The 16,374-nt window shown below is 39.8% G+C and overlaps 1 protein-coding gene across 1 annotated transcript in view; it reads left to right on the forward strand.

Moving 5' to 3' along the window:
- The window catches only part of LOC138669772 (glycophorin-C-like), a 110,316-nt gene that overhangs the window by 77,112 nt on the left and 16,830 nt on the right, over positions 1-16,374 (forward strand). The window lies entirely within an intron of this gene.

Raw genomic sequence — 16,374 nt, forward strand, 5'->3', positions numbered from 1 at the left:
ATGTACAAGAATATAACTACAATTATACTGCCCTATGTATAAGAATATAACCACTATAATACTGCCCCTATATACAAAAATGTAACTAATATAATACTACTCCTATGTACAAGAATATTACTATTATAATACTGTCTCCTACGTACAAGAATATAACTACTATTTTACTGTCTCCTATGTAGAAGAATATAACTACTATAATGCTGCTCCTTTGTGCAAGAATATAACTACTATAATACAGCCTCTATGTGAAAGAATATAACTGCAATAGCACTATCCTATATACAAGAATATAACTTCTAGAATATTGCCCTATGTAGAAGAATATAACTATTATAATACTGCCCTATGTTCAAGAATATAACTACTATAATACTGACCTATGTACAAGAGTATAACTACTATAATACTGCTGCTATGTACTAGAATATGACTATTATAATACTGCTCCTATGTATAAGAATATAACTACTATAATACTGCTCCTTTGTACAAAAATATAACTACCATAATACTGCCACTATGTGCAGGAATATAACTACTATAATTTTGTCCTATGTACAAGAATATAACTACTAGAATACTGCCCTATGTATAAGAATATAACAACTATAATGCTGCCCCCTATATACAAGAACATAACTAATATAATACTACTCCTATGTACAGGAATATTACTATTATAATACTGTGTTCTATGTACAAGAATATAACAACTATATTACTGCCCCTATGTAGAAGAATATAACTACTATAATACTGCTCCTATGTAGAACAATACAACTACTAAAATACTGCCCCTATGTACAAGAATATTACTACTATAATACTGCACTATGTGTAGGAATATAACTACTATAAAACTGCTCCTATGTGCAAAAATATAACTACTATAATACTGCCTCTATGTGCAAGAATATAACTGCTATAGTACTGTCCTATGTACGAGAATGTAACTACTGGAATACTGCCCTATGTATAAGAATATAACTACTATAATACTGCCTCTATATACAGGAATAGAACTAATGTAATACTGCTCCTATGTACAAGAATATTGCTATTATAATACTGTCTCCTACGTACAAGAATATAAATACTATTATAATGTCTCCTATGTAGAAGAATATAACTATTATAATACTGTCTCCTACGTACAAGAATATAACTACTGTAATACTACTCCTATGTATAAGAATATAACTACTATAATACTGCCCTATATACAAGAATATAACTATTATAATACTGCTTCTATGTATAAGAATATAACTACTATAATACTGCCCTATATACAAGAATATAACTATTATAATACTGCTTCTATGTTGAAGAATATAACTACTATAATACTGCCCTATATACAAGAATATTGCTATTATAATACTGACTCCTACGTACAAGAATATAACTACTATTATACTGTCTCCTATGTAGAAAAATATAACTATTATAATACTGTCTCCTACGTACAAGAATAGAACTACTATAGTACTGTCTCCTATGTAGAAGAATTTAACTACTATAATACTGCTCCTTTGTACAAGAATATAACTACTGTAATACTGTCTCTATGTAGAAGAATATATCTACTATAATACTGCTCCTATATAAAAGAATACAACTACTATAATACTGCCCCTATGTACAAGAATATAACTACTATAATACTGCCCTATGTACAAGAATATAACTACTGTAATACAGCTCTTATGTACAAGAATATAACGACTGTAATACTGCTCCTATGTACAAGAATATGACTACTATAATACTGCTCCTATAAAAAAGAATATACGGTAAGTACTATAATTCTGCCCCTATATACAAGAATATACAGTATCTAATACTTCCCCCTATATATAGGAATATTACTATAAGGCTATGTGCACACGTTCAGGAATTCATGCAGAAAATTCCTGACAATTCCGGACATTTTCTGCATGAAATCCGCAAGAAAACCGCGTGCGTTTTTGCCGCGATTTTGCCGCGGTTTTGACGCGTTTTTGCCGCAGTTTTGACGAGTTTTTGCCGCGGTTTTTTCCGGACACTTCCCAATGCATTTTGGAGTGGGAAATCCGCAAAAAAAACGCAAAAAGATAGAGCATGTCCGGATTTTGTGCCTGATGCGTTTTTTTTGCGGAAAAAAACGCATCATATGCACAAAACATGCGGAATTCATTCTAAATGATGGGATGCTTATTGTATGTGGTTTTTTTGCGGTTTTATAGCATTTTTATCGGGAAAAACCGTGAAAAAAACGCGAAAAAACCGGAACGTGTGAACACAGCCAACACTGTATTTTGTACAAGAATATAACTGCTATCATAATACTGCTCCTATTTACAAGAATTTAGTTAATTTAATATTATTTGAAATGCACAGGAATACACCTACTATAATGCTGCCCCCATATAAAAAAGTGTGCTTCTATAATGATGATTCCAGTTGACAAGTATAATACGGATATATCAGTCAGATAGAATATGATAGAATGATGATAGAATATTTTATTTACTGGGGTTTTCATCGGGTAGAATTTTTTCAGTTCAGATAATTAGAGCATGGGGTCGTTCTCATATTTTTACATTTGTAAGAGTTTCCTCTGTGATTTGAGATGATAATTACTCGACATGAGGCTCCTTCATTGTAAATGGATTATTTTTTTTAACATTAGGATGTTCCACATTTTTACTTAGGAGACAGCCTTTGATTCTTTCAACAAAAAACAAAGCATCTCTGCAATGTGAATTCATTATTAGAAATAGGACAATCATTTTTCCTCCTGAATGACAATATTTTGATGAAACCATCTGTAGTACAAAAATTCATGCTGCCAGCTCAGCCACCTACTGCCAATCACATGTCACCCACAGTGCAGTCAGAGCCCAAGAGACAAGTCATTTATCTCGAAGCTATTTTTGGTGTCTTGAAAATACTATTTTGTCATATTTTTGGCACACAGCTTTTTTTGGCAGTCCCAGGCTCACTTCTGGCTTCCAGCATGTTGTGACACTTGGAGAGCAGATTTTTCTCTTATTAATCATGGAGAGTCTCAGTCAATCATGAAATGTAACCGGTAAAACATCTCTAAAATATTTAACAAATATTCACTATTTTCTTATATCCTGGATTATAGTGTTTATTACTTAAAGAAGACCTTTTCACCCATGTCAAAAGTGGCCAGTTTTTTCTCTTAATTATTCCTGATGCTCCTGTATATTCGTTTGTTTGTTTTGCTTTTTAAACTGTCATATGTTTCATTGTTGTGCAATGAAACATTTAGTGTTAATTGTTGTGCTTTGACCATAGGGACACTGCTCACAGTACACTCTGGAGCCATGTTTTTTAATCTAATCTGCATTATTACTCGAGTGCTCCACCCCTTATTGGAGACCATAAAAATTTGCACTAAGTAAAATCACCCATATCTCTGAAATTATGTGGCTTATCTAAAATAACAAATGAAATAAACAACTAGAGACTCAGATGAGTAGCGGGAATAAAATTAGAGTAATAACTGGTCATTTTGACCTCGTTCTCTTTACAGAAAAAAATAGGTAATATTTATAGTGTCACGAGTGTGTCATGCACTCCTGGGAGATCTGGTGTTAGGCGATCTATCTGGTGTTAGGCGATCTTTACATACTGTGAATCACAGGTCTTCCATTTAGCCTGTGTATTTAGTTCCTCATATTAAATGGACTTTGTTTCCTTTGACGCTGAAGAGGTTAACGACTCTTTGTATGCTGGTTAGAGACATGCAGCTCCATCTCACATTTGTTCTTGACCTGTTTTCTCTCTCTATAAAACCTGGTCACACCTTCTGAACCCTGCCTGTGAAAGCTTTGCTTCCGGCTTGCTGGAGTTGGAGTTCGTAGTTGCTGCTGAACATTATTATTATCCTATTCCCATTTGGTTTGTACCTTCCTATGCGTCCCTTTATTAACCAATTACATGCTTCACCTGTAAGTGATAATGTGATGCTGAATCACTTCTCATGGCCAACCATGAGTCAGGATAGTCAAGGAGTCCAAGGTCATAAGCCAAGAGGATACGTCAACAACTGAAGGAAGAAACAAAGGTGTAGTGAGGTAATGTTCCAAGGTCAGAATACCAGTGGATCAGAGCAGAAGGAGTTAAACAAACTGATGGTCAGAACGAGGTCCAAGGTTAAGCAATGAAAGATCTGCAAACAGAACAAAGCACACAGTTGCTGAATGTACATCTGGCAGAGTTCTGGGAGAAACAGCCCAGTTGGGTAGCCTGGCAACCACCTAAGACAGAGAATACCTGGAGACTGCCAGGGCATCCCTCTCTAAGGCTGTATGGCTGAGCTGTCAATCAGCACACTGACAACACACCCCATAACCAGACTGGATGACAGAACTGTCAGTCAAAGTACTGACAGCTTCAGTAATCCACTTTACCAGATTAGATGGCTAAGCTGTCAGTAACTGCATCCCAGACACACTGAGAGGTGGAACCGTGACAGATAGCTGATGATTCTTCTATTTGTTCTAAGTTGTTAAATGTTAAAATGTGTAAGGGCTAGAGATGAGCAAATATGTTTGTAAAACGATAGCCAAACATAAATTCGGCACGAATGTGTCACATTCAGATTCGTGGTCGGAAACATGAGATTTTTTATTAAAATCGGAAAAAGTCGGTAAAATTCTGTAAAAGTGCCAGAAAATAATTGCGATGCCCCTAAAGTATTTTAAGATAGATAGATAGATAGATAGATAGATAGATAGATAGATAGATACTAAAAAATGGAAGGCAGCACTCCAGGTTTTAGAAAAAATATAAGTGGACTTTATTGGGCCCACTTGGCATGGTGCAGCGTTTTGTTGCTTGGAGGCCTGTGCACCCATTTAATTTTATGTGTTGTTCCATGTTTTCTATCAAGAAAGAAAGAAAGAAAGAAAGAAAGATAAAAAGCCAGAAATTCAGCAGACGCGCACAGTAAAATCATAGTGGGACCTGACCAGTTAGAATAGATAGAATACATTCAGTATGGACATATAGAATGGATAGATATAGAGATGTCAGTGACATATACAATTAGTACAATGTGTGTGCAGCTTACTGTACATGTATTTAATTATGAAAAGATTATTTTTCTGAAAAAAATGTGAGCTCCCACATAATTTTTTTAACCAGCAGAAGTAAAGCCTACAGCTGGGGGCAGATGTTTATAGCCTGGGAATGGGGTAATACCCATAGAGCTTCCCAGGCTATTAATATCAGCTTACAGCTGTATACTTAGCATTTACTGGCTATTAAAATTGGAGACCCCCCAAAAAAATGTGACTTAGGGTCCCCATATAATTAATAACCAACAAAGGCAGTGCAGACAGCAGTGAGCTGATGTTAACAGCCTTGGAAGGGGAGATGAATACTGCACCCAGGCTATAAACATAACTTGCCCTGTAGAGGTGGCAAGTGGGATGATAGTTGGCGCGGTTGATGTCACCTTTGTATTGATAGGACACCCCCATTACTAACCCCGTAGTCATATTTTATAAAAAAACACAAAAACACAGAAAAGTCCTTTAATTGAAAGAATGACACAGTGTCCTTTAATAATTCTTAATTAAATCATACTTGCTCCATCACCCATTGCAGTGACGCCATTGTCTCCTGCAAGAGAATTAAAATTAAAAAAACAATATTCTTCTCCTTTCTGCAGAGAAGATAATAAGCCATTTGTCCCACGACGGGTCTCGCTGTGCTAGAACTAGATGGCAGGCTGCATGATTGCATGATGCGACAGCCTGTCATCCAGCAGAGACACTGAGCCTGCACTATAAATAAATAAATAAATGAAAAAAAAGGCGTGGTTTTCCCTGTATTTTCTATAACTAGCCAGGAAAAACTGACAGCTTGGGACTGCAACCCTCAGCTGCCAGCTTCAGCAAGACTGGTTATCAAAAATAGGGGGTACCCACATCGTATTTTTTAAATATATAATTTAAAAAAGCTGCGTGGGATCCCCCAAATTTTGACAACCAGCCTTGCTAAAGCAGAAAGCTGGGGTTAGTATTCTCAGGCTCGTAAGGGGCCATGAATATTGACCCCCCAGCCTAAAACAGTAGCCTACAGCTGCCCAGAAAAGGCACATCTATTAGATGTGCCAATTCTGGTGTTTTGCCCAGCTCTTCCCACTTGCCCTGGCGCGGTGGCAAGTGGGGTTCATATTTGTGGGGTTGATGCCACCTTTGTATTGTCATGTGACATCAAGCCCACGGCTTGTATCCTTTGCAGCAGCAGGCACTGGATGGCGTGATGATGTCACTGCATTGCGCCATCCGACATCCCGTTACAAGAAGAAACAGAGTCTGCACTGGACGGGGAGATTGGATTAGGAAAGTGTGAGCTTTTTTATGTGCGTATAAGCTATTTTTACGATTAGATTAGCATAAGCTATTTTTGTTATATTGTATTGCCCCTGAATAACTGAATATGGGCCATCAAAAGGAAGGCTGGCTTTCAAAGACTATAAAACTGGGGGATGTTGGCTGTGGAGGGCTATAATACTGGAGACTGCTTATGTTTCAAAAAAAATACTGGAGACTGCTGACTGTGGGAGACATACCACTGGGGGCTGATGGCTGTGGATGATTATAATACTGAGGGTCTGCTGGCTTTGGGGTACTATAACACTAGAGGCTATTGGCTATAGCGGACATACCATTGGGGGCTGTTGGTTATGAGGGACAATATTGTGAGACTACTGGCTCTGGGTGACTATAATACTGGGGACTGCTGGTTCTGGGTATTGACTACTTGGGACCATTGGCTATAGGGGATATACTACTGAGGGCTGCTGGCTGTGGGGGACATGCTATTTGGGACTGCTGTATGTGAGGGAGTATCACACTGGGGGCTGCCTGTGCAGGAAATTAGGGGATGCCTATGGGGAACATTATATTGGGGATGGCTGTGGGGAACATTATACTTGAGACTGACTGACACTGGCACAGCTGACTGTTGGGGACTATCACACTGGGGGCTGCCTGTGAAGGACATTATTCTGGGGGCTAGGTGTTCGGAACTATGACACTTGAGGCTGGCTGTGGGGGAAATTATACCTGGGGCTTGCTGTAAAGACATCATACTGTATAGGGAGCTGTGGGGACATCATACCATACAGAAAGCTGTGAAAAGCATCATACTGTATATGGGACTGTGGGGGACATAATACTGAGGGCTATGAGGACATCATACTGCAAAGGGGGCTGTGATGACCATACTGTATAGGGATCATAGGGGATATACTGTGGTCTGTGGTGACAATACTGTATTGAAGACTGTTGTAATCAATCTGTATAGGACTCTGTGGGGGGACATTATTCTGTTGAGGGGGCTGTGGTGGAAATCGCACTGCATATGGGGGGGCTGTGGTGGATATCATACTATGTGGAGTGCTATGGGGGACATTATACTGTATATAACAGGCTGTGGGGGCCATTACACCTGTGGGAGTCATCATACTTTACATGGGGGGCTGTGGTGGTGACAACACTATATAATGTATATAATGATGGGGTGTAGTTGAAATCCTACTGATTGTGGGGCTGTTGTAAACATAGTGTGTATTGGGGAGCTGTTGTGACCATTAGGGTTGAGCGAAATGGGTCGGCCATTTTCAGAAGTCGCCGACTTTTGGCAAAGTCGGGTTTCATGAAACCCGACCCGACCCCTGTGTGGGGTCGGCCATGAAGTCGGCGATCTTCTGAATCTGGAATCGGAATTCCGATACCGATTCCCGATATGTTTAAGATATCGGGAATTGGTATCGGAATTCAGATTTAAGTGTAAAATAAAGAATAAAAATAAAAAATATTGCTATACTCACCCTCGGACGCGCCCTGGTTGTAACCGGGAGCCTTCCTTCCTAAGAATCAGCGCTTGAAGGACCTTTCGATGACGTCACGGCTTTTGATTGGTCGCGTGACGCCCATGCGACCGCTCATGCGACCAATCAGAAGCCGTGACGTCATTGAAAGGTCCTTCAAGCGCTGATTCTTAGGAAGGAAGGCTGCGGGTTACAACCAGGGCGCGTCCGAGGGTGAGTATATTCCTAATAGGTATATACTCACCCTCAGACGCGCCCTGGTTGTAACCCGCAGCCTTCCTTCCTAAGAATCAGCGCTTGAAGGACCTTTCGATGATGTCACGGCTTCTGATTGGTCGCGTGACGCCCATGTGACCACTACGCGACCAATCACAAGCCGCGACGTCATCGAAAGGTCCTACAAGCGCTGATTCTTAGGAAGGAAGGCTCCCGGTTACAACCAGGGCGCGTCCGAGGGTGAGTATAGCAATATTTTTTATTTTTATTCTTTATTTTACACATTAATATGGATCACAGGGCCTGAAGGAGAGTTTCCTCTCCTTCAGACCCTGGGAACCATTAGAAACCCAATGCACTGCTTTGGGTTTCGTGTTTCGGCCGACCCCGACCCCGACTTTTCTATAGGATCGGCCGATTTCACTCGACCCGACTTTTGAAAAAGTCGGGTTTCGTGAAATCCGACCCGATCCTATAAAAACAAAAGTCGCTCAACCCTAGTGACCATCATACTGTGTAGGGGGACATTGTGAGGAAAGGTGAAGTCTCGAGAAGGCAGTGTAATGGGAAGTAGGATGGCATAGTGTGAAGAGGGGGCACAGAATTTATATGGAGAAGGAGCAGTGTTAAATGGGGGCACAGTAGGGAGATAGGTTAGCATGGTGGAGGGACAGTGTGGAGATATAGAGAGTCTAATAGGGAAAACAGTGGAGAAGGGACAGCCATAATATGACATGGTTCACAAGGGCGGATGGTGTGATGGTTGCAGCTGATAATAGCAGACAGTGTGTTGAGTGTAGCTCATAAGGGCAGAAAGTGTGGAGGTCATATGCCATAGGAGGCTGATTTAGGCTATAGTATGGACAGATATTTTTATGCAGAAGGCATATTAATAACACTCTTACTTTTAAGGGCACCATGTTTGGATGTGCTGTACTAAACAAGAGTAGAGGGAAGTCTGCAGAGACGAGCTATGGATATGAAAATTCATAATGGAGTCTTGGCAAGATTGAGACAAAAAGAAATCCAATCAGAGGGAGATCACCTATAAGGTACCTGGATTTACATGTTTATTTGTTGATACTGAGTTTGTTTCATCAGTGCTGTGGTTCCTGTATAGTTCACAGTCTGATAATGACTGATAACAACAACTCCCAGCAGGTATTTACCAATGTTAAGGACACATTTCGATTTGTAGGTTCATGTGATATAGATGTACACTTCGCTGACTTGACATTACAATTGATTGCTGTACTAAACTTGGTAATGTATTGATGGTGGTTCTGGTGATGTATTTGTGTTGTGTATTTATTTACTAATTGTGCTTCTCGTGATGTATTCATGCACTGATTAAGATTCTGGTGATGCATTCATGTACTGATGGTTATTCTAGAGACATATTCATGTACTGATGGTGGTTATATTGATCTAGCTTTTACTGGCGATCTTTCTGGTGCCGTATTTATGTACGATTGATGGCTTTGGTGTTCTATTTATGTTCTAATGATGATTTTGGTTTTGTATTCTTGTACTGATAATTGATCTGGTAATGAATACAGCACCATAACCTTCATTACTATATGAATACATCACCAGAGCCATCATCAGTACATGAGTACAGCACCAGAACAGCTATCAGTACTTGAATATGTCACCAGAACTACCATCAGTACATGAATACACCTCCAGAACCACTATCCATAGAAGAATATGGCATCATTAGTTTTGTTGAAAACTGTATTTGTCGCATGATGATGCAAATACAATAATACGTATCCCTTTATCTATAATAGGGTCTGTTTACTTTCCATGAGGATATCCAAAAAATACTGGACACCTTAATTGAAACCAAACCCCTATTATAGTTAAGTTATATAAGTTGCTATGACTGTCCTTGTTCTAATATTTAATATGTGAGACGTCAGGGATGAATATCATTATTTGTCCTTGGTATTGTATAAATGGTTCACAAATAATGAATGATTTTATATATAACTTTGAAATTGCTCTCTGTTGAGCCTCACCCCTACACCACTATGTTTACTTTTGCCGGTATTTTTGCCTGAAAAAGGTAACAATTCTAGTGGATGTGGTCATCAGAACTTGTGACTAAACGCATTGGGGAGAGGTGTCGGGGTCCTGCTACTATAACCTCTGACCAATTCCTTTACTTGGGGGCTGAGGGTTCATTAATGGGGGGTGCAATTGGCTTCATCTACTTGAGGCATCAAGATACCTTGTCCTAGCCTAACTGCAGGGGTCACATGCTATAAATGGGATAACACAACCTTCAGCTATGACAAGAAAGACTGTTGGAAAGCAGTGGAGAGGTGGCATGGGAGCTGCAGTGGTTAAGTAATGATGATGCTTGTTGATACTCATGCCTTTGCACAATTGAAGTTTGAAAGTGGAACACTTTTTTAATTACAGAAACTTTTCAGAAATTTCCACCTAAACTTTATAGTGTTTATGTCTCTGGGTCATTTCTGATTTTTCTGAGTTGCTAATTATGGGGAGAAGCTAGCTACTGTTTTCATCATTGAATTAGCGTCTGGATTAATGACTTTCATAAAAAGCTACGTTTTATGAGCTATGAGGTAAAAACATGGGGCAATGGACAAACAGTCAATCAAGCAGATAATAATTTTATATTATTCATATATTATAATATTGTCACATTCATAGCTGCATTCATAATTCTGACAGTTTCTTGGTAGTTTCCAGTCTGTGTGACTTTTCATTTCCTTGGTTCTTTCTGCCAGTTTGATGTATGCACCGAATATGGATCAAGCCAGAAAAGAAAAACGGATATCAGGGAGTACGTAGAATAAATCACTTTTATTCATGTGCAACAGACAGTAACCAAAAAATATATTTATTATATATGTTAAAATAATGTATATGTATACTTTTAAAATACGCTTTTTTTACGTGCACATGTCAAAAAAATATAACAAATAGTTCGTACTAGGCAGATCAAACAATATATATTATTACATAAAATATACTGGATACCCCAAAAGGAATTAGTAAGCATAAAAAATAAGGATCGTATATAGGAGAAAATAGTAATAATACGGATCATAAGTGAAAAATAAAAATTGTAGAAATATGTATGTCTAAAAACCTATAAAAATATAGAGGAGAGCACAAAAAACACTAGTGTAAAAAAATATATAATAACTAATGAGGTGTAAAAAAGTGTATAAAAAATATAAAAAAGAATAAAGAGAAAAAATATATGTGTATCACAAATTATTAAAGGTATATATAGCCTCACAAATTCCGTGAAATAATTCATATATTGTGATATTTGCAAAAAGTGCTGTGTGCTAATAATAAGGTGATATAAGCATATAAGGTATGCAAAGTATAAGTCAGAAAGTGCAATGTGCCATTTTATATCTAGTATGGTTTATAGTATGTGCCCAGCAAGGTCTCCTTCAAAGAGAGAGGAAATGCTTAGTAAATATATGATCCAATACTACTTACTTATAATCAGATAGGGTACATATATCCAGGACCGCCAGTAGGGACTGTGTGCACCCCGATGCGCATTTCGGACCCAAAAAGTTCCTTCGTCAGGGGTACCATCAAGTATGGTTTATAGTATGTGACCAGCAAGGTCTCCTTCAAAGAGAGAGGAAATGCTTAGTAAATATATGATCCATTACTACTTACTTATAATCAGATAGGGTACATATATCCAGGACCGCCAGTAGGGACTGTGTGCACCCCGACGCGCGTTTCAGACCCAAAAAGTTCCTTCGTCAGGGGTACCATCAAGTATGGTTTATAGTATGTGCCCAGCAAGGTCTCCTTCAAAGAGAGAGGAAATGCTTAGTAAATATATGATCCAATACTACTTACTTATAATCAGATAGGGTACATACATCCAGGACCGCCAGTAGGGACTGTGTGCACCCCGACGCGCGTTTCGGACCCAAAAAGTTCCTTCGTCAGGGGAACCATCAAGTATGGTTTATAGTATGTGTCCAGCAAGGTCTCCTTCAAAGAGAGAGGAAATGCTTAGTAAATACAGGTCCTTCTCAAAAAATTAGCATATAGTGTTAAATTTCATTATTTACCATAATGTAATGATTACAATTAAACTTTCATATATTATAGATTCATTATCCACCAACTGAAATTTGTCAGGTCTTTTATTGTTTTAATACTGATGATTTTGGCATACAACTCCTGATAACCCAAAAAACCTGTCTCAATAAATTAGCATATTTCACCCATCCAATCAAATAAAAGTGTTTTTTAATAACAAACAAAAAAACCATCAAATAATAATGTTCAGTTATGCACTCAATACTTGGTCGGGAATCCTTTGGCAGAAATGACTGCTTCAATGCGGCGTGGCATGGAGGCAATCAGCCTGTGACACTGCTGAGATGTTATGGAGGCCCAGGATGCTTCAATAGCGGCCTTAAGCTCATCCAGAGTGTTGGGTCTTGCGTCTCTCAACTTTCTCTTCACAATATCCCACAGATTCTCTATGGGGTTCAGGTCAGGAGAGTTGGCAGGCCAATTGAGCACAGTAATACCATGGTCAGTAAACCATTTACCAGTGGTTTTGGCACTGTGAGCAGGTGCCAAGTCGTGCTGAAAAATGAAATCTTCAGCTCCATAAAGCATTTCAGCCGATGGAAGCATGAAGTGCTCCAAAATCTCCTGATAGCTAGCTGCATTGACCCTGCCCTTGATGAAACACAGTGGACCAACACCAGCAGCTGACATGGCACCCAACACCATCACTGACTGTGGGTACTTGACACTGGACTTCAGGCATTTTGGCATTTCCTTCTCCCCAGTCTTCCTCCAGACTCTGGCACCTTGATTTCCGAATGACATGCAAAATTTGCTTTCATCAGAAAAAAGTACTTGGGACCACTTAGCAACAGTCCAGTGCTGCTTCTCTGTAGCCCAGGTCAGGCGCCTCTGCCGCTGTTTATGGTTCAAAAGTGGCTTTACCTGGGGAATGCGGCACCTGTAGCCCATTTCCTGCACACGCCAGTGCACGGTGGCTCTGGATGTTTCCACTTCTCCACAATATTCCTCAGGGTTCGGTCTCCTCTTCTCGTTGTACAGCGTTTTCTGCCACATTGTTTCCTTCCAACAGACTTACCATTGAGGTGCCTTGATACAGCACTCTGGGAACAGCCTATTTGTTGAGAAATTTCTTTCTGGGTCTTACCCTCTTGCTTGAGGGTGTCAATGATGGCCTTCTTGACATCTGTCAGGTCGCTAGTCTTACCCATGATGGGGGTTTTGAGTAATGAACCAGGCAGGGAGTTTATAAAAGCCTCAGGTATCTTTTGCATGTGTTTAGAGTTAATTAGTTGATTCAGAAGATTAGGGTAATGGGTCGTTTAGAGAACCTTTTCTTGATATGCTAATTTATTGAGACAGGTTTTTTGGGTTATCAGGAGTTGTATGCCAAAATCATCAGTATTAAAACAATAAAAGACCTGACAAATTTCAGTTGGTGGATAATGAATCTATAATATATGAAAGTTTAATTGTAATCATTACATTATGGTAAATAATGAAATTTAACACTATATGCTAATTTTTTGAGAAGGACCTGTATATGATCCAATACTACTTACTTATAATCAGATAGGGTACATATATCCAGGACCGCCAGTAGGGACTGTGTGCACCCCAACGCGCGTTTCGGACCCAAAAAGTTCCTTCGTCAGGGGTACCATCAAGTATGGTTTATAGTATGTGCCCAGCAAGGTCTCCTTCAAAGAGAGAGGAAATGCTTAGTAAATATATGATCCAATACTACTTACTTATAATCAGATAGGGTACATATATCCAGGACCGCCAGTAGGGACTGTGTGCACCCCGACGCGCGTTTCGGACCCAAAAAGTTCCTTCGCCAGGAGAACCATCAAGTATGGTTTATAGTATGTGCCCAGCAAGGTCCCCTTCAAAGAGAGAGGAAATGCTTAGTAAATATATGATCCAATACTACTTACTTATAATCAGATAGGGTACATACAGTGGGGCAAAAAAGTATTTAGTCAGTCAGCAATAGTGCAAGTTCCACCACTTAAAAAGATGAGAGGCGTCTGTAATTTACATCATAGGTAGACCTCAACTATGGGAGACAAACTGAGAAAAAAAAATCCAGAAAATCACATTGTCTGTTTTTTTAACAATTTATTTGCATATTATGGTGGAAAATAAGTATTTGGTCAGAAACAAAATTTCATCTCAGTACTTTGTAATATATCCTTTGTTGGCAATGACAGAGGTCAAACGTTTTCTGTAAGTCTTCACAAGGTTGCCACACACTGTTGTTGGTATGTTGGCCCATTCCTTCATGCAGATCTCCTCTAGAGCAGTGATGTTTTTGGCTTTTTGCTTGGCAACACAGACTTTCAACTCCCTCCAAAGGTTTTCTATAGGGTTGAGATCTGAAGACTGGCTAGGCCACTCCAGGACCTTGAAATGCTTCTTACGAAGCCACTCCTTCGTTGCCCTGGCGGTGTGCTTTGGATCATTGTCATGATGAAAGAACCAGCCACGTTTCATCTTCAATGCCCTTGCTGATGGAAGGAGGTTTGCACTCAAAATCTCACGATACATGGCCCCATTCATTCTTTCATGTACCCGGATCAGTCGTCCTGGCCCCTTTGCAGAGAAACAGCCCCAAAGCATGATGTTTCCACCACCATGCTTTACAGTAGGTATGGTGTTTGATGGATGCAACTCAGTATTCTTTTTCCTCCAAACACGACAAGTTGTGTTTCTACCAAACAGTTCCAGTTTGGTTTCATCAGACCATAGGACATTCTCCCAAAACTCCTCTGGATCATCAAAATGCTCTCTAGCAAACTTCAGACGGGCCCGGACATGTACTGGCTTAAGCAGTGGGACACGTCTGGCACTGCAGGATCTGAGTCCATGGTGGCGTAGTGTGTTACTTATGGTAGGCCTTGTTACATTGGTCCCAGCTCTCTGCAGTTCATTCACTAGGTCCCCCCGCATGGTTCTGGGATTTTTGCTCACCGTTCTTGTGATCATTCTGACCCCACGGGGTGGGATTTTGCGTGGAGCCCCAGATCGAGGGAGATTATCAGTGGTCTTGTATGTCTTCCATTTTCTAATTATTGCTCCCACTGTTGATTTCTTCACTCCAAGCTGGTTGGCTATTGCAGATTCAGTCTTCCCAGCCTGGTGCAGGGCTACAATTTTGTTTCTGGTGTCCTTTGACAGCTCTTTGGTCTTCACCATAGTACAGTTTGGAGTCAGACTGTTTGAGGGTGTGCACAGGTGTCTTTTTATACTGATAACAAGTTTAAACAGGTGCCATTACTACAGGTAATGAGTGGAGGAAAGAGGAGACTCTTAAAGAAGAAGTTACAGGTCTGTGAGAGCCAGAAATCTTGATTGTTTGTTTCTGACCAAATACTTATTTTCCACCATAATATGCAAATAAATTGTTAAAAAAACAGACAATGTGATTTTCTGGATTTTTTTTTCTCAGTTTGTCTCCCATAGTTGAGGTCTACCTATGATGTAAATTACAGACACCTCTCATCTTTTTAAGTGGTGGAACTTGCACTATTGCTGACTGACTAAATACTTTTTTGCCCCACTGTATATCCAGGACCGCCAGTAGGGACTGTGTGCACCCCGACGCGCGTTTCGGACCCAAAAAGTTCCTTCGTCAGGGGTACCATCAAGTATGGTTTATAGTATGTGCCCAGCAAGGTCTCCTTCAAAGAGAGAGGAAATGCTTAGTAAATATATGATCCAATACTACTTACTTATAATCAGATAGGGTACATATATCCAGGACCGCCAGTAGGGACTGTGTGCACCCCAACGCGCGTTTCGGACCCAAAAAGTTCCTTTGTCAGGGGTACCATCAAGTATGGTTTATAGCATATGCCCAGCAAGGTTTCCTTCAAAGAGAGAGGAAATGCTTAGTAAATATATGATCCAATACTACTTACTACTTCAGTGAATTCAGTGCGAAACGGCCGTCTTCCACGCTCCATCACCGCACCCTCCTGTAAAACCTGCTGCCTAACTGGATGTATGATCTTCCATAAAGCCATGTTTCAATAAAGAACACGTTCACACAGCAACAACGGGGTGAGTGCCGCAGTTTTCTTTGTTCTTGGATATGTATTCAGCTTCATGCTTTTGCTGCCAGAGCACCGTCTGCCCATAAGCTGTTTGTGACGATCGCCCTCAGTGAGTTCTAGTCCTAAAGGAGTACACATTGCTCTAGTGCAGTCCTTTTCTTGCCTTTCTTTGCA

Source organism: Ranitomeya imitator, chromosome 3, assembly GCF_032444005.1.
Source record: "Ranitomeya imitator isolate aRanImi1 chromosome 3, aRanImi1.pri, whole genome shotgun sequence".
NCBI classification, from domain to species: Eukaryota; Metazoa; Chordata; class Amphibia; order Anura; family Dendrobatidae; genus Ranitomeya; species Ranitomeya imitator.